Source organism: Macaca mulatta, chromosome 7 (genome assembly GCF_049350105.2).
Source record: "Macaca mulatta isolate MMU2019108-1 chromosome 7, T2T-MMU8v2.0, whole genome shotgun sequence".
Lineage (NCBI taxonomy): Eukaryota > Metazoa > Chordata > Mammalia > Primates > Cercopithecidae > Macaca > Macaca mulatta.
The window spans coordinates 26720653-26744479 of record NC_133412.1 but is presented as its reverse complement, the minus strand read 5'-3'; the positions used below and the strand labels follow the sequence as shown (position 1 = coordinate 26744479).

Sequence of the window (23827 nt, the reverse complement as noted above, 5' to 3'; positions counted from 1 at the left end):
TCACATAAGAAAGACTCTTCCTTCCCTAGAATTTTAACCTCTCCCTTGCCCATTGTTTGCAGTATCCTTAAAATAGCATTTTTGTAGTATCTCTACTTTTTTCTCATAATTGAAGTGGAAACATTGCCTACAAGAACTACTATATCCTACTGAGAAGCAAAAGTGATTTTTTTTTTTTTTTTTTTTTTTTGAGACGGAGTCTCGCTCTGTCGCCTAGGCTGGAGTGCAGTGGCCGGATCTCAGCTCACTGCAAGCTCCGCCTCCCGTGTTCACGCCATTCTCTTGCCTCAGCCTCCCGAGTAGCTGGGACTACAGGCGCCCGCCACCTCGCACGGCTAATTTTTTGTATTTTTTAGTAGAGACGGGGTTTCACCGTGTCAGCCAGGATGGTCTACGATCTCCTGATCTCGTGATCCGCCCATCTCGGCCTCCCAAAGTGCTGGGACAAAAGTGATTTTTTAAACTGTCTTTATTCTTCTTACAAAAAAAAAAACAAAAACAAAAACTTAAAACCCCCTAGAAAAGTTGAAAACAAAGCAATAGAAAAAGAAAATACCATGTAACTATTTACCAAAAGAAAGCTAACATAGTAATATTCATGTAGAATAAATTAAAATTTAAGGAAGAAGACATTGGTAAGTATTAACATGTATGTATCAAAAATATTGCATAGAAATATATAAAGCAAAAATGTTCAGACTCTCATGGATTAACCGACAAGTCCGTAACAACAATATAATATTTTAATCCTCCTCCCTTAAATAACAATAGTTAAATCTGACAAATAGTTGTTAAAGAATATTTATTAGGAAAACATTTGTAAGTTTGGTGTGTGTGTGTGTGTGTGTGTGTGTGCGTGCATGCATGCGCGCGTGCATATTAGACACTGCATTCAACAGTCAAGACTATACATTCTTTTCAAGTGAAGGTACAAATGGAACAATTGCAAACATTTTCCACATACTATCATAAATGAAATCTCAGCAATATATAGACTTTATTACCTTCCTACTGCTCCTCACCCACTGATGTCCTTTCTTCCTTACCTAAATTAAACATGGCTAATCGTTATAGTTATTTATTCACACTTACTTTCATCTCTTTTGCAGTTCTTCACCTTTTCAGTTCACTGAAAAAGCCACAAACCTAATTAAAGATATTCTCCACATCTGAGTTTGTGCAGCTAAATGTATTCAGAAATTATACAACCATGCTGAGTAGTCTCATTTTTAATTCATAATTATATAACTCAAATCAGTCTTAATTCTGTCAGACAATCCTACTGCATTCCCTATTACTTTATTTCTCCCATTCACCTAGACAACTACTTCCTTCTTTATTTCTCTCCAGCACCACCTCCCCATCTTTAATCTCAGATGGTGACTTTGCTTTCTACTTCAATTAGAAATTTAAAGCAATGAGAACCTCCACAAATTCCCACCACCACATCTACCCAATTACCAGCATTATGTACCATATTCTCTGCTTTCGCTTCTTTGCTTCTACCTAAGGTCAGCTTTTCCTAGCATTTCACAAATATACTTCATTTACTCCTCCAATTATCCTATGAACTGGTGTTGGTGGTATCATTTTACAGCTGGGGGGAAAGGTTCAAAGTCAAATCATTATAGAAGAACCATTCTAGCTCTGTGTTCTCTATCGCCTTGTTACTCAGAGGTAATTCTGCAGATCAGTAGCATCACCAACACCTGTGATGTTTTTGGGCCCCAGACCTAATTAATCCAGAAAAGGGATGCATTTTAAAAAGATTCTCAAGTGTTTCTTATGCTCTTTGATATTGAAAGAACACTCCTGTATACCAGTCTGTCCTTCCCCATGCACATTCCACTATAGTATAGTGGCACCAATTATTTAAAACATAAAATTGGTTCTTACGTTATGTTTTACCAGAACTCAATCCTTCTCCAAGGTACTAATTCAAGCCCTCCGTAAATTCTATTAGTTTCTTGCAAACGAAGTTTCTGATGATGTTCCTTCTTTTGGTGTGATTGATTTGATTAAGTTTGGATTCAGTTAGTCTCAGTAGTCAGGGTAGGAGCTTGGTGGTAGCCAGATCAAAGAATTTGGAATTACCAGCCTTATAAGAGCCAATCCTTATTGTATTCATTCATTTTAACTGTTAATTTCTCATTCACTGAGAAAGGACTTGGTTTAATTAACAACAGGACAAAATTTTGCAAATTTGATCTTGGTATATGGACTTATTTTAAGGCATATTGTTAGTGGTGAATACTGAGAATCCACCTATGGAAAGAATTTGAGAGCCTATAATTTATTTTTTAAAATAATGGAATTAAATTTTAGTTTTTTGTTCAGTGCAGAAGTCTGACTGACAGTAAACGTTCTGATGGAAATATTTTAGTGAAAGGGTAGGGAACTGACACTACATCATTAAGACTTCTGCTAACATTTTTCCCATTAGAGCACAGTGGCTCCAAACAAAGAGGAGATGATATGAGTGAACCACAGCACCCTCCATTTACTCTAAGAGGAAGACACTGAACTCTCATGGAAGTTTTCTCTCTTTTACATTTGAGCCCTCTCCCCACATTTTGAAAGAAACCTGCATTTCAAATAAAGTATACACACACTGACCTCACCAAAACATAAACTTTGTTATCACTTTGATGGCATTATTTCAAGGTTTTAAATGTTTAAATTAAAAATACTCCACTTTATACTTCTACAGTAACAGGTAACTATGTACTCCGTGGCTCCTCTTTTCTTCATGATTTTCATAGGGGTAGGATTGGTCCATTCCTGTTGCTATTACAAAAAACTACACTCAGCTAACAAAAAGTTTCAAGCCCTTGGCAAACATTTCAAAATTCTCTCTTCCAATTCAAAATCTTCCAGTAGACTATCATCTTTCTCCATTACAAATAATCTGTGAGGAAATTAAATCTATGACCATTTGAAATAGTTAGGCTCATTAACAACTTATGACTGAAGGGGTAAAGCCACATCACTCACGTCGTTCATTAGCAACTATAATATTTAAATGAACTTATAATTACCCACCAGTTATTTCAATCATCCTCAAAGATTTGAGTTCAATGCACTATTTCCTGACAGATGCATTTTTAAAAGCTTCTTACACTTGGATAACCACTCCATCTTAATATCCTTTGCTCTTTGTCTTCTTCACGTTCTTAAAGGACACTCAGGGTGGTCTTTTCATTGTCTTGCTTTGTTACTCAACTTCACTTTTATGTACACTCCACTGCCTGAATTCATTTTCCATGTTCGAACCCCTGAAAATCTAATCAGTTTTTAAGTAAGACCCCACTGACTACCTCATCGCACAGTCTCTTGCAACCTCATCGCACAGACATCTTTTGCATGTCCCTCCCCATGCACATTCCACTATAGTATAGTGGCACCAATCATTTAAAAAATAAAATTGGTTCTTAGATTATGTTTTACTACAACTCAATCCTTCTCCAAGGTACTAATTCAAGCCCTCCATATGTTCTATTAGTTTCTTGCAAATGAAGTTTCTGATGGTGTTCACAGTCTCTTTTGCATCCTAAAAGTTTCATTTCTGATGCAATGTATTTGCCCCTTTATCTCATATTAACTTTATAATAGACATTGAATTTTTCCCCAAGTATGATCTATCAACTCATTTGATCATAATTGGCTGTTAAAGGCTGTATTCTTTACTTGTCTTGAAACTTGCAGTGTTTTTCACATAGTCTGCTGTTACTAAACCAAATGTGGGTCTGCTTGCCTGGCACAGTAAAGCCAAACACCCACACCAAGGTTTGCAGTAAGAGTAAGGAGGGCGTTTATTTACAGGGTGCCAAGCAAGGAGAATTGGGCAGCTAATCCTTAAGAGCTGGCCTCCCCAGTGGCCTATAAGCAAGGGCTCTTAAAAGCAGAGACACTTCTTTTTAGGAAAGCAGAAGTTACAGTCAAAATTGTAAATCAATACTTGGAGGTTATATTAATACATTGGTTTGGCCCAAAATGGCAGGCTATCTTGAAGTGGGGGTTTACAGGTCATAGGTGGATTCAGAGATTCTTTTGATTTGCAATTGCTTAAGGAAGTCAAGGCTTTGTTTAAAAACTTGGAGTCATCAGAAGGGAAAGCTGAGGTTTGACCTGTGGGCATTACTCTCTCCAGGCCCTTCAGGAAAAAATTAAGAACAAAGAACAGCAATCAGATTTCATATATCTGAAGTCTACGTGACTGCGGTTGGACTTTTCCATCTGATGGGGGTCTGGGTTTCTGAAAAACAACTTAGGGACATGTGTCATCTTTAGTTTCTATAGGGAACCAAACATCTTGTCCTCCTTGCTTATTGAGTTGCTGATTTACTTCTCAAGGCTAGCTATATGCCTGGAATTTCTCTTGAAGGGACTCAAGACTTTCCCTTATTTTCATACTTGGGGTGTTGCAGCAAGCCCCTAAGAGGGGTCTTTGTTCTGTCATGCTACAAGAGATATTTCTTAAAGAAATGTGTAAATAAATGAATAAGTGGCAAATAGCTGATTTAGGCTGGGGAAATAATACTTGAGGTTTTTTTCCTGCTTAATAGAGGTAGATTAATTTGATCTATTTCCTCATGTCTTAATTCATATAATCTAAAATAAAGGACATAATTTGAATATAAATTAAATTTTTTAAAAGGCCTCACTTTTACAAATGAAGAAGTTGAGACCCAACTGGAAAGTGAGTTGCTGGAAACTACATACATAGTCCGAAAAATTTAAACTAGAACTAGTCCTGAATCTTCATCCCATGGTCTTCCTAAGGACAATTCTTTCCACTGGAGATACCAGGTTAACAGCAGTGTCTCGGTTGTCAGGCTGTTTCAAGGAGGGGATAACTGAAAGGTATGGCAAAGCACACAGGTCAGTTCATATTGGATGTCACATGTTTAAAACTTTTATTATTATTAAAACAATGGGAAAAATATTTGTACATATATTTAATTATGTATATGCCCATTTTTTCACATAAGGTTTATTTTACATAGCTGTACATAAATGTGTTGAATACAATAGCATAGAATAATATTTTAAATAAGCAGATAAGGAAAAGAGGATTAAAAAGTGAGATAGAAGGGAAGATAAAAGCCTGAAATGAGGTTAGAATGTGAAATTCTATTGAAAAATCTTTTACTTTTGTTAGACTTGGTCCATGAATTAGATTGGCTCTGAGCATTCTATCTGTCAGGGCAGAGGAAATGACAATGCCGCTTTGGATAATTGGGAAGTATCCAAAAACAAAACAATGTACACATCAAGTACACCTATTCCCTATACTAAGACAAGATAATATTGTTTTCTTGTGGATCCCTATATCAAACAGGATAGACAGAATTATGCTATAGTAACAAGCATTAGTAAAATCTTACTGGCTTATGCTGACAAAGGTTTATTTTTCACTCACACTGTGTGTCCATTGCATATAAGATGGGGTCTCTATCTACCACAGCAACTCATACATACAAGCCAAAGGAGACTTCATCTCATTTATAATCAGTGCAACAGGAGGAAGAGAAATGGATGGCCTGTATAGTGGTTCTTAAAGCTTCCACTTGGAAAGGACACATTTCATTTGAGCTCAAATTTCTTCATTTCATTTCCCAGAGCAAGCCCCATGTTCATACTTATCTTTAATGAACTTAAAGATAATTTGCAGTCCAACCCTGTGCCTTGGAAGGATGAAAAGGTGAATATTTCTGAACAGCCCAACTGATTACCACACTCTCCATAGAGAAGCACTGCATGAAGTAAAGAGTTATGTTGACATAGAAAATACAGCCATAATGAGTCTATGACATTGCACCATGTTGACCAAGGGCATAAAGACAAGGCAAAAGCTGGTAAAAATGGTTCTACCGGTGGCTAGGAAAAATCAGTTCTGATATATAGCTCTTTACTGGTCTACCTTAATTCAGGAGTATATTTCAGCTTTCCTAAAGAAAGGGATAAAAGTTACTCCTAAATACATATTGCGTCTCTCAACAAAGCTTTTATATGTATGAACTAATAGTGAGTTTGCATTTATATCCCTTAAGAAATAATATTAATAACAATACTTTTTTCTTCTTTTTAAAAATTCAATAGCTTTTGAGGTACAATGGGTTTTTTTTACATGGATGGATGAATTACATAGTGCTGAATTCTGATATTTTAGTGCACCCATCACCCAAGTAGTGTACATTTTACCTAAGGTGTAGTTTTGTATCCCTAGCCCTCCTCTCACCCTCCCCGCTCTGAGTCTCTAAAATCTATTATATCACTCTGTATGCCTTTGCATACTCGTAGCTTAGCTCCCACTTAAAAGTGAGAACATATGGTTTTTGGTTTTCCACTCCTATGTTACTTCACTTAGAATAATGGCCTCCAGCTCCATCTAAGTTGCTGCAAAAGAGGTAATTTCATTCCTTTGAATGGCTGAGTAGTATTCCATGGTGTGCATGTACCACATTTTCTTTATCCACTCATTAGTTGATGGGCACTTAGGTTGGTTCTACATCTTTGCAATTGTGAATTGTGCTGCTGTAAACATGCATGGGCAAGTGTCTTTTTCATATAATGACTTATTTCCTTTGGGTAGATACCCTGTAATAGGATTGCTGGATCAAATGGTAGTTCAATTTTTAACTCCTCAAGGGCTCTCCGTTATGGTTTTCCATAGCGGTTGTACTAATTTACATTCCCACCAATAGTGAATAGGTGTTCCCTTTTTCCCACATCCATGCCAACCTCTATTGTTTTTTGACTTTTTATTAATAATAATGGCCATTCGTTCAGAATTCATTGTGATATCTCATTGTGGTTTTAATTTGCATTTCCCTGATGATTACTGATGTTGAGCATTTTTTCATATATTTATTGGCCATTCGTATATCTTCTTTTAAGAAATGTCTATTCATGTCCTTTGCCCACTTTTTGATGGAATTATTTGTATTTTTTTCTTGGTAATTTGTTTGAGTTCCTTGTACATTCTGGATACTTGTCCTTTTTTGGATGTGTAGTTTGCAAATATTGTTTCCCATTCTGTGGGTTTTCTGTTTACTCTGTCGATTATTTCTTTTGTTGTGCAGAGAGTTTTTAGTTTAATTAGGTCTCATTTATTTATTTTTGTTTTTGTTGCATTTGCTTTTGGGATATTTGTTATAAATTCTTTTCCTAGGTTAGTGGCTAGAAGAGTTTTTCCAATGTTGTCTTCTAAAATTTGTACAGTTTCAGGTCCTATATTTAAGTCATTGATTCATCTTGAGTTGATTTTTGTATAAGGTGAGAGATAGGAATCCAGTTTCATTCTTCCACATGTGGCTTGCCAGTTTTCCTAGCACCATTTCATGTAATAAATTATGTCAATTCCCTAACTTATGTTTTTGTGTACTTTGTTGAAGATCAGTTGGCTGTACATATTTGGCTTTATTTCTGGGTTCTCTATTCTGTTCCACTGGTCTAAGTGCCCACTTTTATATCAGTATCATGCTGTTTTAGTAACTGCAGGCTTTTAGTATAATTTGAAGTCCAGTAATGTGATGCCTCCAAATTTGTTCTTTTTGCTTAGGATTCCTGTGGCTATTTGGGCTCTTTTTTGGTTCCATATGAATTTTAGGATTGTTCTTTCTAATTCTGTGAAAAACCATGTTGGTATTTTGATGGGAATTGTATTAAATCTGTAGATTCCTTTGGGCAGTAAGGTCATTTGCACATCTTCCAATCCATGAGCATGAAATGTGTTTTCATTTGTTTCTGTCATCTATAATTACTTTCTGCAGTGTTTTGTAGTCCTCCTTGTAGAGATCTTTCACTTCCATAGTTAAATGTATTCCTAGGTATTTTATTTATTTTTTCTTTTTTAGAGCTCTTATAAAAGAGATCACATTCTTGATCTGATTCTCAGCTTGATGCTATGCATCAATAATGATATTGTTGTACATTGACTTTGAAACCTGAGACTTTACTGAATTCGTTTATTAAATCTAAGAGTCTTTTGGAGGAGTACTTAGGATTTTCTAGGTATACAGTCATATCATCTGCAAACAGTGATAGTTGGACTTCCTCTTTTCCAGTTTCAATGTCCTTTATTTCTTTGTCTTGCCTGATTGGTCTGGATAGCACTTCCAGAACTATGTTGAATAGGAGTGGTGAAAGTGGGCATCCTTGTCTTGTTTCTGTTCTCAGGGGAAATGCTTACAACTTTTCCCCATTCAATAAGATGTTGGCTATGGGTTTGTCATATATGGATTTTATTATTTTGAGATAGGTGCCTTCTATGCCTGGTTCTTATTATAAAGGGATGCCGTATTTTATCAAGTGCTTTTTCTGCATCTATCGAGATAATAATATAGTTTTTGTTTTTAATTCTGTTTATGTGATGTATCACGTTTATTGACTTGCGTATGTTAAACCATCCCAGCATCCCTGGGATGAAACCCACTTGACCATGATGAATTACCTTTTTGACATCCTGTGGGATTTGTTTAGCTAGTATTTTGGGGCGGGGATTTTTGAATCTATGTTCATAAGGAAAATTGATCTGTAGTTTTGTTTTTTGTTGTGTCTTTTCCTGGATTTGGTACCAGGATGATACTAGCTTCATAGAATGATTGGAATCATCTTTTGGAATAGTTTCAGTAGGATTAATACCAATTCTTTGAATGTCTGGTAGAATTCAGGTGTGAATCCATCTGGTCCTGGTCTTTTATTTTGTTGACAATTTTTAAATTACTGATTCAATGTCACTGCTTCTTATCAGTCTTTTCAAGGTTTCTATTACTGATTTAACCTAGGAGGATTGTATGTTTCCAGGAATTCATCCATTTCCTCTAGGCTAGTTTGTGCACATAAAGGTATTCATAATAGTCTTGAATGATTGTTTCTGTAATTCTGTGGTGTTGGTTGTAATGTCTCCAGTTTCATTTCTAATTGAGCTTATTTGGATCTTCCTTCTTCTTGGTTAATCTAGCTAATGGTCTATCAATTTTGTTTATTTTTTTCAAAGAACCAGCTTTCTGTTTCATTGATCTTTTGTATTGTTTTGTTTGTTTGAATTTTATTTAGTTCTGCTCTGTGTTATTTCTTTTCTTCTAGCTTCAGGTTTAGTCTGTTCTCGTTTCTCTAGTTCCTTGAGGTGTGACATTAGGTCATCAATTTGTGCTCTTTCAGACTTCTTGATGTAGGTATTTAGCACTATAAACTTTCCTCTTAAGTTCCACTGCTTTTGCTGTATTCCAGAGGTTTTGATAACTTGCATCATTATCATCATTCAATTCAAATAACTTGTAAATTTCCATCTTGATTTCATTGTTAACCCAGATATCAGTCAGAAGCAGCTTATTTAATTTCCATCTTTGTACAGTTTTGAGGGTTCCTTTTGGAGTTGATTTCTAGCTTTATTCCACTGTGGCCTGAGAAGATACTTGATGTAATTTTGATTTTTTAAAATTTGTTGAGACTTGTTTTACGGCCTATTATATGGTCTATCTTGGAGAATGTTCCATGTGCTCATGAGAAGAATGTATATTCTAGAAATCTTGGGTAGCATTATCTATAAATATCTTTAAGTTCATTTGTTCTAGCATGTCATTTAAGTCCACTGTTCCTCTGTTGACTTTCTGTCTTGAAGATCTGCTAGTGCTGTGAGTGGCACACTGAAGTCTCCCACTATTGTTTTGCTGTCTATCTCGTTTCTTAGGTCTAGTAGTGACTGCTTTATAAATGTAGATGCTTCAGTGTTTGGTGCATATAAATTTAGGATTGTAATCTCCTCTTGTTGAATTGATTCTTTTATCATTATAATAGGGACCATCTTTCTTTATTTAGTGTTGTTGCTTTGAAGTCTGTTTTGCCTGATAAAAGAATAGCTACTCCTGCTCGCTTTTGGTTTCCATTTGCATGGAATACCTTTTTACACACTTTTACCTTGAGTTTATTTGAATCTTCCCATGTTAGGTGAGTCTCTTGAAGTAGATATTTCTATTGTGATTTTTTTTATCCATTCTGTCATTCTGTATCTTTTAAGTGGAGCATTTAGGCCATTTACAGTCAACATTAATATTGAGATGTAAGGTGCTGTTCTCTTCCTCATGATGTTACCTACATAGTTTTTTCTTTTCATTGTGTTATTGTTTTATAGGCCCTGTGAGTTTTAAGCTTTCAAGAGGTTCTATTTCGATGTATATTGGACTTTTGTTTTAAGGTTTAGAACTCCTTTTATTAATAACAATATTGATTACCATTTATACCACCTTTACAATATGCCAGACACTGTGTTTTTGCATATATATTCTCATTTTATCCACTTACCAAGTTTATAAGGTAATTATTATAATCTCCAAATTATGTTTGAAGAAACGGGCTTAAAGAAATTAATTTGCCTAAAGTCACTTAGTCAACAAATGGCAGAGCTGGCATTTAAATTTGTGTCCATCTGACTCCAAGGCCTATGTGCTTAACTAATACACTACTCTGCATCAGAAATGCAGCTCAAGGTTACATGAATGTACTTTAAGCAATTGGTCAAGAGGGAGTTAGATCCACTCTCCTCTTTAGGAGAGGAGAAAACCTGGCCTGATAAGAAACCTTGCCAAACCTTTCTCCAAACCTCCAAAACTCTTGAGTGAAATTGTCTTAGGAGATACCTTCAGAGAAGACTTAACTGCTTTTCGAGCACGTTTTACAGGAAGAGCGAGGTCTTGAAATTCTCTGCCATTGGTGGTCCTTTCACTTTGAGTATAACTGATGTTTTTCATGGAAAAAAAACTGGAGCCTGAAAATAGAATAGTTTGTATAGAATCATACATATAAAATATTGTTCCAATAAATGTCCCAGTCAATTAAAAAATCTTGTCAAAGTAACTGTAGAGAATGTATAAAATACAGCAAGAAAATAAGATAAGGAGAAATATTTAAGGGAATTTTTAATACTTTAATACATATTGTTGTCATTTTAAATCTTGGATCTATAATCTTAACTATTACTAGTCACAGCAGAACAGTTTATAAGGCATTTTTACACCACAGCTTATTTGTACTTTGAGTGGTAGAATGAAAACAATGCCAATCTGGTAATAATATGACTGTTTAATTCAGTTGGTAGGAAAGACACACACAGAAGAATGTTTTCCAATTCCTTTAAATTCCCAAGTGATCAACAACTAAGAGGATCGCTGTGTTCCTGTGGCACTTCCATCCTTTTTTCTACTATAGAGCTATTATGTAGCATTGCAACTACTTAAGAATACATCTGAGACTAGTCCCCACCCCATCCCCACAGACAGTGAGCCCTCTCTTCATCCTTGTCTCCTAGGCATTGAGCATAATTAACACTCAGTAGACACCTTTGTAATGAATGAATATGGGTAGAACGAGTGATAATATATAGCAGTTTTTGCTACTAGTGCTCAGAGAGTAAAATACCCTTGAGAAATTGAGGAGTTCATACAAGTTTCTTAGTCAAAGATTTTTTGGTTAGAACACAAATCCACTTGGACTGTGTAATGGATGTTAAAATGAGGCTGTTTCTGTTCTAGTTTCTTCTGAATTCTTAAAGCCTGATGATGACATTAATAGGTGCATCCTAAAGAGAAGTCCTACCTTGCAGGATATTAACCCACCTTGAACCTATAAAACATGGCAAAGAGGAGTGTTGAGGAATCAAGAGAATTCCTTAGGAGGACAGAAGTACCTTTGGGATACTTTTTCCCTCAGTCCCAGTGAGGAACACATTGGGATGTTAAAGAAACCGAGAAACAGAAGCTCGGCCTCCTCATTCAAAGCCAGATGTCTCCTATATTTGGGGGGAGTATGACAAATGGTAGAGAAAACTATGGCCCATCATTAGCACGTGAGATGATTTATGAGTCTCAACAACCTGGCACATTATCTTTTTCTTTGTTTGTTTGTCTTTAAATAGCATATCAGCAGTTCTTTGATTGCTTTAGTTTCTGGTGAAATTAAACTTAAAAAATTATTTGCCAATCGTATTCCTTTTTTATTACTTACTTCTTATGCCCGTCATCTGTTATCTACTGAGGTTTTTGTTTCATCTGTCATTCTATTAGAAATTGTTTTGCCAGTTTTCCTTTTGTGGTACTGTACTTTTTGCCTAGCAGGACTTTTGAATTTTTACATAATAAAATGTAGGCATACCCCAGATGTATTGCAGGCTTTGTGTAAGACCATTGCAATAAAGCAAATATTGCAGCAAAGTGAGTCACACAACTGTTTTGGTTTCCCAGTGTATATAAAAGTATAAAAGTTATGTTTCTACTATATTGTAGTCTCTTAAGGGTATAATAGCATTTTGTCTAATAAAAAGTACATACCTTAATTTAAAAATACTTTACTGCTAAAAAATGCTGACACAGAGACAGGAAGTAAACACAGGTGTTGGAAAAATGGCAACAACAGACTTGCTGTACACAGAGTTCCATGAACATTCCATTTGTAAAAAAGCAATATCTGTGAAGTACAATAAAGTGCAGTTAAACAAATTATGCCTGTATATTAATGTTTTACTCTATAATCTTATCTTTTGTAGACTTCTCCGCCACCTATACATATATTTTTTTCTAGCTTATATTATTGTTCTGCTTTTTTAAATCCAGATTTAATTTTCCAATCCATCAACCATTTATTCTTTGTTAGGGAGCTAAGATTACACAAGAATGGATCACCTCAAAATGATTCTGCATAATAGCACGAAGTAGGAAAAAAAGACAAGAGAAGAAGATTGAAGTGAATGTTAAATGAACCAATTTACATTTCTACCACAATGAGAATGCAAACCTTGCTTCTGAGTTTAATGTCTTTTTAAAATTGTACTCAGCATCTGCCTATGATTGTTACTTTTTAAAAGATTGTGAATTTCGTTCTCATCATGGTAAAGATATTCTCAAAACCTTTATCAACTACCCATAGAGTGTTTTCTTTATAAGGCCTCCATAAAAAAGAGAGCTCCATCTTACCTTAGTAACAAGAATAGCTAGCTGGGAATCTTCACAGTGATTGTTCTTTTTTATCTCATAGACACTGTGAGCAGTGTAATGAATAAGATGTCCTTGTTTATTAAGTTAGCTGTTAAAAACAGTATGCATTTTGAGAATGATTCCTGGCCCATTTTGTTAGCACTTCTGCTTTTCTCTGTCCTTTCATTACACTTTAAGTGCATGCTACGTTTACAATATTTAGGTACCTTTGTAAGTGGACAAGTCATTTCTACATGAATATGGGGAGAATAAGAAAAAAAGAGAAAGAAATTTCATTTCAATATGTGATGTGGTAGAGATCAAATTTATTTTTCCTAAAGAGTTAACACTCGCCTTATTTCTTTTTATTCAATGATTCATCTTTTCTTAATGATTAGGAATGTCACATTTGCTAAATAGTAAACTCATTAATATTTGCATGAAACTATAAATTATGTTACTCTTCCCTAATGATTGGTATACCTAATTTTATGTCCATACCATATTATTTCAATCATTATTGTTTTATACATTTTAATATCTGACGGTATAATTCTTCTATCATGACTTTTTTCACTAGTTCCTGCATATTGTACCTATACTAAATTTTTTAAATTGCACTTTAGAATAAGTTTGGCCTGTTCCCCTCCCCACCAAACAATCATATATAGATTGTTTAGAATTGTATTTAATATTTATAAGTTATTTGGAGGAGAACTTATACCTTCATAATTTTTATTCTATACATTCAGAAATATCATATGTATCTTTAGTTTGTAATGTTCTGCGTCTACATCCTAAACATTTCTTAAATAATTTCTTCCTACATATTTCATATATTTTAAAATTAGGAATGAGATTTTAAAATATTTTATTGTCTAACTGCTCAACTGCTGACATTTATAACAGCCATAAATTTTTATGTATTTGTAATTTGTGACTAAACTCTCCTATTTAACAATGCTTATTAAAATGATTATCTTGTATTTGCTTGGAAGACTATAATATCACCTGTAAAAACAAAAAAAAATTAGTGTTGTCTTCCTCATTCTAATATTTACACCTCCTGTTTATTTTTATTGGCTTACTGAATTGGTTGGGATTTACAGAGCAGTGTTAAATAACAGTTGTGATGGTGGAAATATCTACTAAAATTTCAGCTATCGGCAAATACAAAGTACCTTATAAATATCACTGAAGCAAGTAAAGAGTTAATATTTTACGTAACAAAAAAATAATTTTTACATGAGAAGAAATATAAAGGTAGCTATTACTTCTCATGGATGTCACCAAGGAACCATGTTTCTTATGTCTTCCTGCTTCAGCATCCTTAGCATGTAACTTTTATATTGTCACAGGATAGTTGCTGTATCTCCTGGCATTCCAGCCACACAGGAAAAAGGAGAAAAGACACCGGGCATATAGTAAACCTTTTCTTTATCAGGTTTTGCCTTTTTATTTAGGAAATAAAAACTTCCCCAGGGGTGATATGATTTGGATGTGTGTCCCCTCCATATCTCATGTTGATATATAATCCCCAGTGTTGGAAATGGGCCTAGAGGGAGGTATTTGGACCAGGAGGCAGGGGCAGATCCCTCATGAATGGCTTACCACCATCCCTTTGGTGATGAGTGAGCTCTTGCTCTGAGTTCACGTGAGATCAGTTGTTCGGTTGTTTTAAAATGCATGACACCTCCCCTCCCCCTTGCTCTTGCTTTGTTTCTCACCAGATGACACATGGGCTCCTCCTTTGCCTTTTACCTTGATTGTAAGCTCCCTGAGGCGTACACCTGAAGCAGGTGCTGGCACCATGTTTCTTGTACATCCCGCAGTACCATGATCCAATTAAACATATTTTCTCTATTAGTTACCCAGCCTCAGGTATTTCTTTACAGCAATTCAAGAATGGATTAACACAAGGGGCTTCTGCCTACATTTCATTGGCCACAACTGTGTTACAAGGGGCCAATTAAATCAAGTCAAATTCAGAGGAGTTAAGTAACTCAAGTGTTTAGCTTGAGTAGAAAAAAGTAAAGAGAAAAGGACTTTGAAGTGGATGTTAAATGAGCCAATTTACATAACTACCATAGAAAGAATCCAAACTTTGTCCCTGATTTTAATGGCATGCCTCAAATTATTCTGCATTTAAGTAATATTTTGAATTTTTATTTCAAGATATATATTCTTTAGCATGTTAGAGACATAACCTTCTTTTATGGGTTTGCTTAGTGTTTCATTTGGAATGAATATTACATTTTATTAAATATATATTTTTTAATCAATGCAAAACTCCTTCTGCTTGAGAAAAGCAGAGGGAAAGGTAAAGGGGACTTTGTCTTCACCTTAGGTACCAGGAAAGCAATGGCAGGGCAGAGCACCACATGGGCTCTTGGGGTCCTTGATTCTAGGATTTGACTCTTGGACAGCATTTCTGGACCTGCCCTTGGACAGAGGGGAGCACGCCGCCATGAAGGGTGAGACCCAGGGCAGGCAGCATTCACCACAAGCTGACTGAAGAGCCTGTGGGCCTTCAGGGAACTTAGGTAGTAGTCTGGCAGTACTTCCCATGGCCTTGGGTGTCAGTGGCTATGGGGTGAGACTCCTCTGCCTTTGGAAAGGGGAAGAAAGAGAGATCCTGTGGTTTGAGTGCCAGCTCAGCTGCAATACAGTAGAACACCAGTTAGACTTCTAGGGTTTTTGACACTAGTTCCTGACTCCTGGATGGCACCTCTGGACCCACCCAGGGCCTGGGGTACCTCAACATCCTGAAGGGAAGGAAATAGGCCTCGATGGCTTTGCCACCAGCTGATTGTAAAGCCCTGGGACCTTGAGCAAACATAGGCAGGGAGTGGTTACAGCCAGCCTTGAGCAAGACCCAGTGCTGTGCTGGCTTCAGGTCTGACCCAGTACAGTCATGGTGGTGGTGGCCACAGTAGTGCATGTGTCACTCCAGCTCCAGCTTCAGGTGGCTTAGAATGGAGAAAGAAACCCTGTTTGTTTGGGAGAAAGTAAGGGGTGAGAAAAGAGTCTCTACCTTGTAATCCAGAGGATTCTGCTGGATTATATCAAAAATCATCAAAATACAAATAAATAAAATTAGAAATGAAAAAGGAAGCAATAAAACTGATACCACAGAAATTCAAAGGATCATTAGGGGCTACTGTGAGCAAATATATGGCAATACATTGGAAAGTCTAGAATAAATGGACAAATTTCTAGACACATACAACCTACCAAGATTGAACCATAAATAAATCCAAAACCTCAACAGATGAATAACAAATATTGAGATCAAAGTCCTAACAAAAAGCCTCCTGGTAAAGAAGAGCCCAGGATCTCATGGCTGAATTCTAGCAAACATTTAAAGAAGAACTAACACCTATCCTACTCAAAATCAAAAACCAAAGAAGGAGGGAATACTTCCAAATTTACTATACAAGGCCAGTATTACCCTGATACCAAAACCAGATAAAGACACATCAAAAAAAGAAAACTGATATCTCTGACTAATATTGTTGTGAAAACCCTGAAAAAAACACCAGCAAACAATACATTAGAAATTCAACAATACATTAGAAAGATTATTCATCAGATCCAAGTGGGATTTATTCCATGGATGCAAGGATGGTTCAACATATGCAAATTGATCAATGTAATACATCATATTAACAAAATGAAAGATAAAAACCATATGATCATTTCAATTGATGCTGAAAAAGCATTTGATAAAGTTTAACATCCCTTCATGATAAAAACTCTCAAAAAACTGGGAATAGCAGGAACATACCTCAACATAATAAAAGCCATATGCAACAGACCCACATCTAGTATTATACTGAGTGAGGAAAAACTAAAAGCTCTAAGATCTAGAGCATGACAAGGATGCCCACTTTCACCTCTGTTATTCAACATAGTACTGGAAGTCCTGGCTAGAGCAATCAGACAAGAGAAAGAAATAAAGGGCACCCAAATTGGAAAGGAAGAAGTCAAATGATTGTTATTTTCAGATGAAAATAACAATCTTATATTTGATCTTATATTTGGAAAAACCTAAAGACTCCACAAGAAAGCTATTAGAACTGATAAACAGATTCAGTAAAGCTTCAGGATACAAAATCAACATACAAATATCAGTAGCATATCTATATGCCAACAGTGAACAATCTGAATAAGAAATTTTAAAAGTAACCCATTTACAGTAGCCACACATAAAATTAAATACCTAGGAATTATCAAAGAAGTGAAAGAACTCTATAATGAAAACTATAAAACACTGATGAAATAAATTATTGAAGAGGACACCAAAAAATAGAAATATTGGGAAAATATTCAATGTTCACAGATTGGAATAATCAATATTGTTAACATGTTCATACTAATCAAAGCAATCTACAGATTCAATGTTATCCCTATCAAAATACCAATGACATTCTTTACAGAAATAGAAAAAAAAATCCTAAAAGAATACCAAGAAAAACCAAAGCAAAAAGAACAAAACTAGAGGAATGACATTACCTGACTTCTAATTATACTACAGAACTACAGTAACCAAAACAGCACGGTACTGGCATAAAAACAGACACACAGACCAATGGAACAGAATGTAGAACCCAGAAACAAACCCATACACCTACAGTACTCATTTTTAACAAAAGTGCCAAGAACATACATTAGGGAAAAGACAGTCTCTTCAAAAGTGATGCTGAGAAAACTAGATCTCCATATTCAGAAGACTGAAACTATACCGCTATCTCTTGTCGTATACAAAATGAAATCAAAATGAAATAAAGACTTAAATCTGAGACCTCAAACTACAAAACCACTTCAAGAAAACATCAGGGAAACTCTCCAGGACATTGGTCTGGGCAACAATTTTTTGAGCAATACCCCACAAGCACAGGCAATCAAAGGCAACATTGACAGATGTGATCACATCAAGTTAAAAAGCTTCTGCACAGGAAAAGATATAATCAACAAAGTCAAGAGACAACCCACAGAATATCAGAAAATATTTGCAAACTACTCATCGGACAAGGGATTAATAACCAGGGTATATAAGGAGCTCAAGTAACTCTATGGGAAAAGAATTGAATAATCTAGTCAAAAAATGAGCAAAAGACTTGAATAGACATTTCTCAAAAGAAGACATACAAATGGCAAACAGGTATATGAAAAAGTGCTCAACATTATTGATCATCAGAGAAATGCAAATCAAAACTACAAGATACCATCTCACCCTACTTAAAATGGTTTATATCCAAAAGACAGGCAATAATAGATGAGGATATGGAGAAAAGGGAACCCTCATACACTGTTTGTGGAAACATAAATTAGTACAACCCCTATGGAGAACAGTTGGGAGGTTCCTCAAAAAACTAAAAATTGAGCTACCATATATATACCATATATATCCATCTTACTGCTGGATATATACCCCCAAAAGAAAGGAAATCAGCATATCAAAGAAATATCTGCACTCCTGTATGGTGCAGCACCGTTTACAATAGCTAAGATTTGGAAGCAACCTAAATGTCCATCAATAGATGAAAGAATAAGAAAATGTGGTATATATACACAATGGAGTACTATTCAGCCATATAAAGAGTAAGGGCCAGGCATTTGCAACAACATGGAAGAAACTGGAGGTCATTATTTTAAGTGAAATAAGCCAGGCACAGAAAGACAAACATGGCATGTTCTCAATTATTTATGGGATCTAAAAATTAAAACAATTGAACTCATGGACATAGAGACTAGAAGCATGGTTAGCAGAGGCTGGAAGGGTAGTGGGAGGCTGGGGAAGAGGTTGGGATGATTAATGGGGACAATAAAAAAAAAGTAGTTAGAAAAAATGAATAAGACCTAGTATTTGACAGCACAACAGGGTGACTATAGTCAATAATAACTTAATTGTATATTTTTAAATAGAAAAGAAAACCACCCCATTTACAATACCATAAAAACAAATAAGATACTTAGGAATAGATTAGCAAAAGATGTGTAAGGCTTATCCACTGAAAATTACAAACCAGTGTTGAAAGAAAGTATAGAAGACCTAAATGAATGAAAAAACCTCCCATGCTAATGGATTGGAAGATTTAATATTGTTAATACAATACTCCCCAAAATGATCTACAAATGCAACACAATGCCTATTAAATTCTAGCTACCTGTTTTGAGAATGATATAGAAATTCATATGGAAATGCAAGGGAACAAGAATAACCAAATCAATGTTGAAAAAGGAAGAACAAGGTTGGAAGACTCACAATTCCTCATTTCAAAACTTGCTACAAAGCCACATTAATCAAGACAATGTGGTACTGGCATAAGGGTAAACATATAGGTAAATGAAATAGAATGGAGAGACCAGAAATAAATCTCACATTCATGGGTCATTGATTTTCTACAAGAATGTTGAGACCCTTCTATGTAAAAAGAATGATTGTTTCAGCAAATGCTGCTGTGACAACTGGGGTATTCACCTACAAAAGAATAAAGTTGGACTTGTACCTCATACAATACACAGAATTTAACTCAAAATGGATTATATACTTAAATAGAATAGCTAAAAATATAAAAATCTCAAAGGGAAAACAGGAGTAACTCTTCCTGACCTTGATTTAAGCAATGAGTCTTAGATGTGACACCAAAAAAAAAAAAAACCAACAAAATTAAAAATAAATAAATTGAAGTTCATTCAAATGTTAAAACTTAGTGCTTCAAAGGACTTCTTGATGATTCAAGAAATTAAAACCTTAATCCACAGAATGGAAGAAAATATTTGCAAATCAGGTATGTGATAAAAAAAAGATTTGTGGCCGGGCACGGTGGCTCAAGCCTGTAATTCCAGCACTTTGGGAGGCCGAGACAGGTGGATCACGAGGTCAGGAAATCGAGACCATCCTGGCTAACATGGTGAAACCCCATCTCTACTAAAAAAAATACAAAAAACTAGCTGGGTGAGGTGGCGGGCATCTGTAGTCCCAGCTACTCCGGAGGCTGAGGCAGGAGAATGGCGTGAACCTGGGAGGAGGAGCTTGCAGTGAGCTGAGATCCGGCCACTGCACTCCAGCCTGGGCGACAGAGCGAGACTCCGTCTCAAAAAAAAAAAAAAAATAGACATTTCTCCAAAGAAGATATACAAATGGCCAATAAAAACATTAAAATGTTGGGTTCAGTGGCTCACACCTGCAAATCCTAGCACTTTGAAAGGTCAAGGTAGGAGGATTACTAGAGCCCAGGAGTTCACAGCCAGCCTGAACAACATAATGAGATCTTGTCTCTACAAAAATAAAAAAATTAGACAGGTGTGGTGGCACATGCCTGTGGTCTTAGCTACTCAGAAGGCTGAGGTAAGAGGACTACTTGAGTCTTGGAAGTTGAGGCTGCAGTGAACTGTGTTTGTGACACTACACTCCATCCTGGGTGACAGAGTAAAATCCTATCTCAAAAAAAAAAAAAAAAAAAAAAAAGATGTTCAACATTATTCAACATCAAGCAAATTAAGACCACAATGAGATACCACTTGACACTCGTTTGGGTGGTTAAAATAAAAAAGAGAGGCAATGACAAGTATTGGCAAGAATGTGGAAAAGTTAGAAGTCTTGTACTTGTTCATGGAATTGTAAAATGGTGCAACCACTTTGGAAAACAGTTTGGTAGTTCCTAAAATGGCTGCATACAAAGATAATATATAACTCAGCAGTTCTACTCCTAAATATATACCCAAGGTGAATGAAAGCACAAGTTTACTTAAAAAAAAAAAAAAAAAAAAACTTGTACACATACCTGAGACTGGGTAAATTATAAAGAGAAAGATGTTTAATGGACTCACACTTCCACATGGCTGGGGAGGCCTCACAGTCAGGGTAGAAGGTGAAAGGCACATCTTACATGGTGGCACACAAGACAGATTGAGAGCCAAGTGAAAGAGGAAACCCCTTATAAAACTGTCAGATCTTGTGAGACTTACCCACTGCCATGAGAACAGTATGGGGGAAACCACCCCCATGATTCAATTATCTCTCACCAGGTCCCTCCCACAACATAGGGGAATTATGGGAGCTAATTCCCATAATTTGACTGGGGACACAGCCACGCATATCATTCTGCACCAGATCCTCCCATATCTCATGTCCTCTCACTTCAAAATCAATCATGCCTTCCCAACGGTCCCCCAAAGTCTTACTTCATTTCAGCATTAACTCAAAAGTCCACAGTCCAAAGTCTCATTTGAGACAAGGCAAGTCCCTTCTGCCTATGAACCTGTAAAATCAAAAGCAAGTTAGTTATTTCTGGATATAATGGATAAATACATCCATTATGTATAATGGATGCATTGGATAAATACATCCATTCCAAATGGGAGAAATTGGCCAAAACAGGGGGGCTAAAGGCCCCATGCAAGCCTGAAATCCAGCAGGGCAGTCAAATCTTAAAGCTCCAGAATGATCTTCTTTGACTCCAGGCTTCACTTCCAGGTAACACCAATGCAAGAGGTGAGTTCACATGGTCTTGGTCAGCTCCAATCCTGTGGCTTTGCCAAGTACAGCCTCCCTTCTGGCCTCTTTTATGGGCTGACGTTGAGTGTCTGCAGCTCTTCCAGGCACACAGTGCAAGCTGTCAGTGGATCTACCATTCTGGGGTCTGGAGGATGGTGGCCCTCTTCTCACAGCTCTACTAGGCAGTGCCCTAGTGGGGACTCTGTGTGGTGGCTTCAACCCCACATTTCCCTTCCACACTCCCCTAGCAGAAGTTCTTTATGAGGGCCCAACCCCTGCAGCAAACTTCTTCCTGGACGTCCAGGCATTTTCATACATCCTCAGAAATCTAGGCAGAGGGTCACAAACCTCAATTCTTGACTTCTGTGCACCTGAAGGCTCAACACCATGTGGAAGCTGCCAAGTCTTGGGGCTTGCACCCTCTGAAGCAATGGCCTGAGCTATACCTTGGCCCCTTTTAACCATGGCTAGAGTGCCTGGGATACAGGGCACCAACTCCCTAGGCTACATACAGCAGGGGGACTTTGGGCCCAGCCCATGAAACCACTTTTTCCTCCTAGGCCTCTGGGCTTGTGATGGCAGGAGCTGCCACAAAGGTCTCTGATGTGCCCTGTAAACATTTTTCCCACTGTCTTGGTGATTAACATTTGGCTCCTCATTACTTATGCAAATTTCTGCAGCTGACTTGAATTTCTCCTCAGAAAATGGGTTTGTCTTTTCTATCACATTGTCAGGCTACAAATTTTTCAAACTTTTATACACTGTTTCCCTTTTAACACTGAATGCTTTTAACAGCACCCAAGTCACTTCTTGAATGCTTTGCTGCTTAGAAATTTCTTCTGCCAGATACCCTAAATGATCTCCCTCGAGTTCCAAGTTCCACAAAGCTCTAGAGCAAAGACAAAATGCCACCAGTCTCTTTGCTAAAACACTGCAAGAGTCACCTTTACTTCAGTTCACAACAAGTTTCTCTTCTCCATTTGAGACCATCTCAGCCTGGATTTCATTGGCCATATCATTTTCAGCATTTTGGTCAAGGCCATTCAACAAGTCTCTAGAAAGTTCCAAACTTTCCCACATTTTGCTGTCTTCTTCTAAGCCCTCCAAACTGTTCCAAACTCTGCCTGTTACCCAGTTCCAAAGTTGCTTCCACATTTTCAGGTATCTTTACAGCAGCCCCCCCATACTACCAATACCAATTTACTATATTAGTCCATTTTCACACTACTGATAAAGACATAACCAAGACTGGGTAATTTATAAAGAAAAAGAAGTTTGGTGGACTCACAGTTCCACATGACTGAGGAGGTCTCACAATCAAGGTGGAAGGTGAAAGGCACATCTTACATAGTAGTAGTCAAGAGAGAATGAGAGCCAGGGAAACCCCTGGCTTTATAAGGGAAACTCCTTATAAAACCATCAGATCTCATGAGACTTATTTACTACCACGAGAACAGTATGGGGGAAACCACCCCCATGATCCCATTTTCTCCCACCACGTTCCTCCCACAGCATGTGGGAATTATTGGAGTTACAATTCAAGATGAGATTTGGGTGGGGATACAGTCAACCCATATTAAGTGGCTACTATGAAAAAAATATGCCAATAAATTGGAAAATTTAGAAGAAATGGACAAATTACTAGACACATACATACAACCTGCCTAGATTGAATGAGAAATAAATCCAAAACTTGAACAGCCCAATAACAAGTAATGAGATCAAAGTAATAATAAAAAGTTATCCAATTAAAAAAAAAACCTGGGACACAATGGCTTCACCGATGAATTCTACTGGGAACTAATGCCAATTCTACTTAAACTGTTCCAAAACATAGAGGAAGAGGGAATACTTTCAAATTCATTCTTGGTGGCCAGCATTACCCTGATACCAAAACCAGATAAAGACACATCAAAAAAAGAAAACTGGAGGCCAATATCTCCAATGATATTAATACAAAACCACTCACCAACAACTAGCTAAGCAAATGTAATGGTACATTAAAAAGGTCATTCATTACGATCAAGTGGGATTTATCCCAGAGATGTAAGGATGGTTCAACATATGCAAATCAATCAATGTCATACATCATATCAACAGAATGGAGGACAAAAATCATATGACCTTTTCAAATGATGCCAAAAAAGCATTTGATAAAGTTTAATATCCCTTCATGATAAAAAAAAAAAAAAACTAGAAAAAAAATGGGTTTAGAAGGAACATGCCTCAGCATAATAAAAGCCTTATATGACAGAACCACAGCTAGTTTTATACTAAATGGGGAAAAAACTAAAAGCCTTTCCTTTAAGATCTGGAACACGACAAGGATGCCTACTTTCAACACTGTTATTCCATA

At 36.4% G+C, this 23827-nt stretch overlaps 1 protein-coding gene and 1 long non-coding RNA gene across 2 annotated transcripts in view; one reads left to right on the top strand and one right to left on the bottom strand.

The window, feature by feature from the left end:
• The window catches only part of FAM227B (family with sequence similarity 227 member B), a 284933-nt gene that overhangs the window by 202624 nt on the left and 58482 nt on the right, over nucleotides 1-23827 (top strand). The gene's annotated exons all lie outside the window — the stretch shown is intronic.
• Nucleotides 9026-12464, bottom strand: LOC144329869 (uncharacterized). Its single transcript, XR_013395572.1, has 2 exons — nucleotides 12327-12464; nucleotides 9026-10768 (listed from the first exon to the last, which is right to left on the bottom strand). It is a non-coding gene; the product is annotated as an uncharacterized LOC144329869 (long non-coding RNA).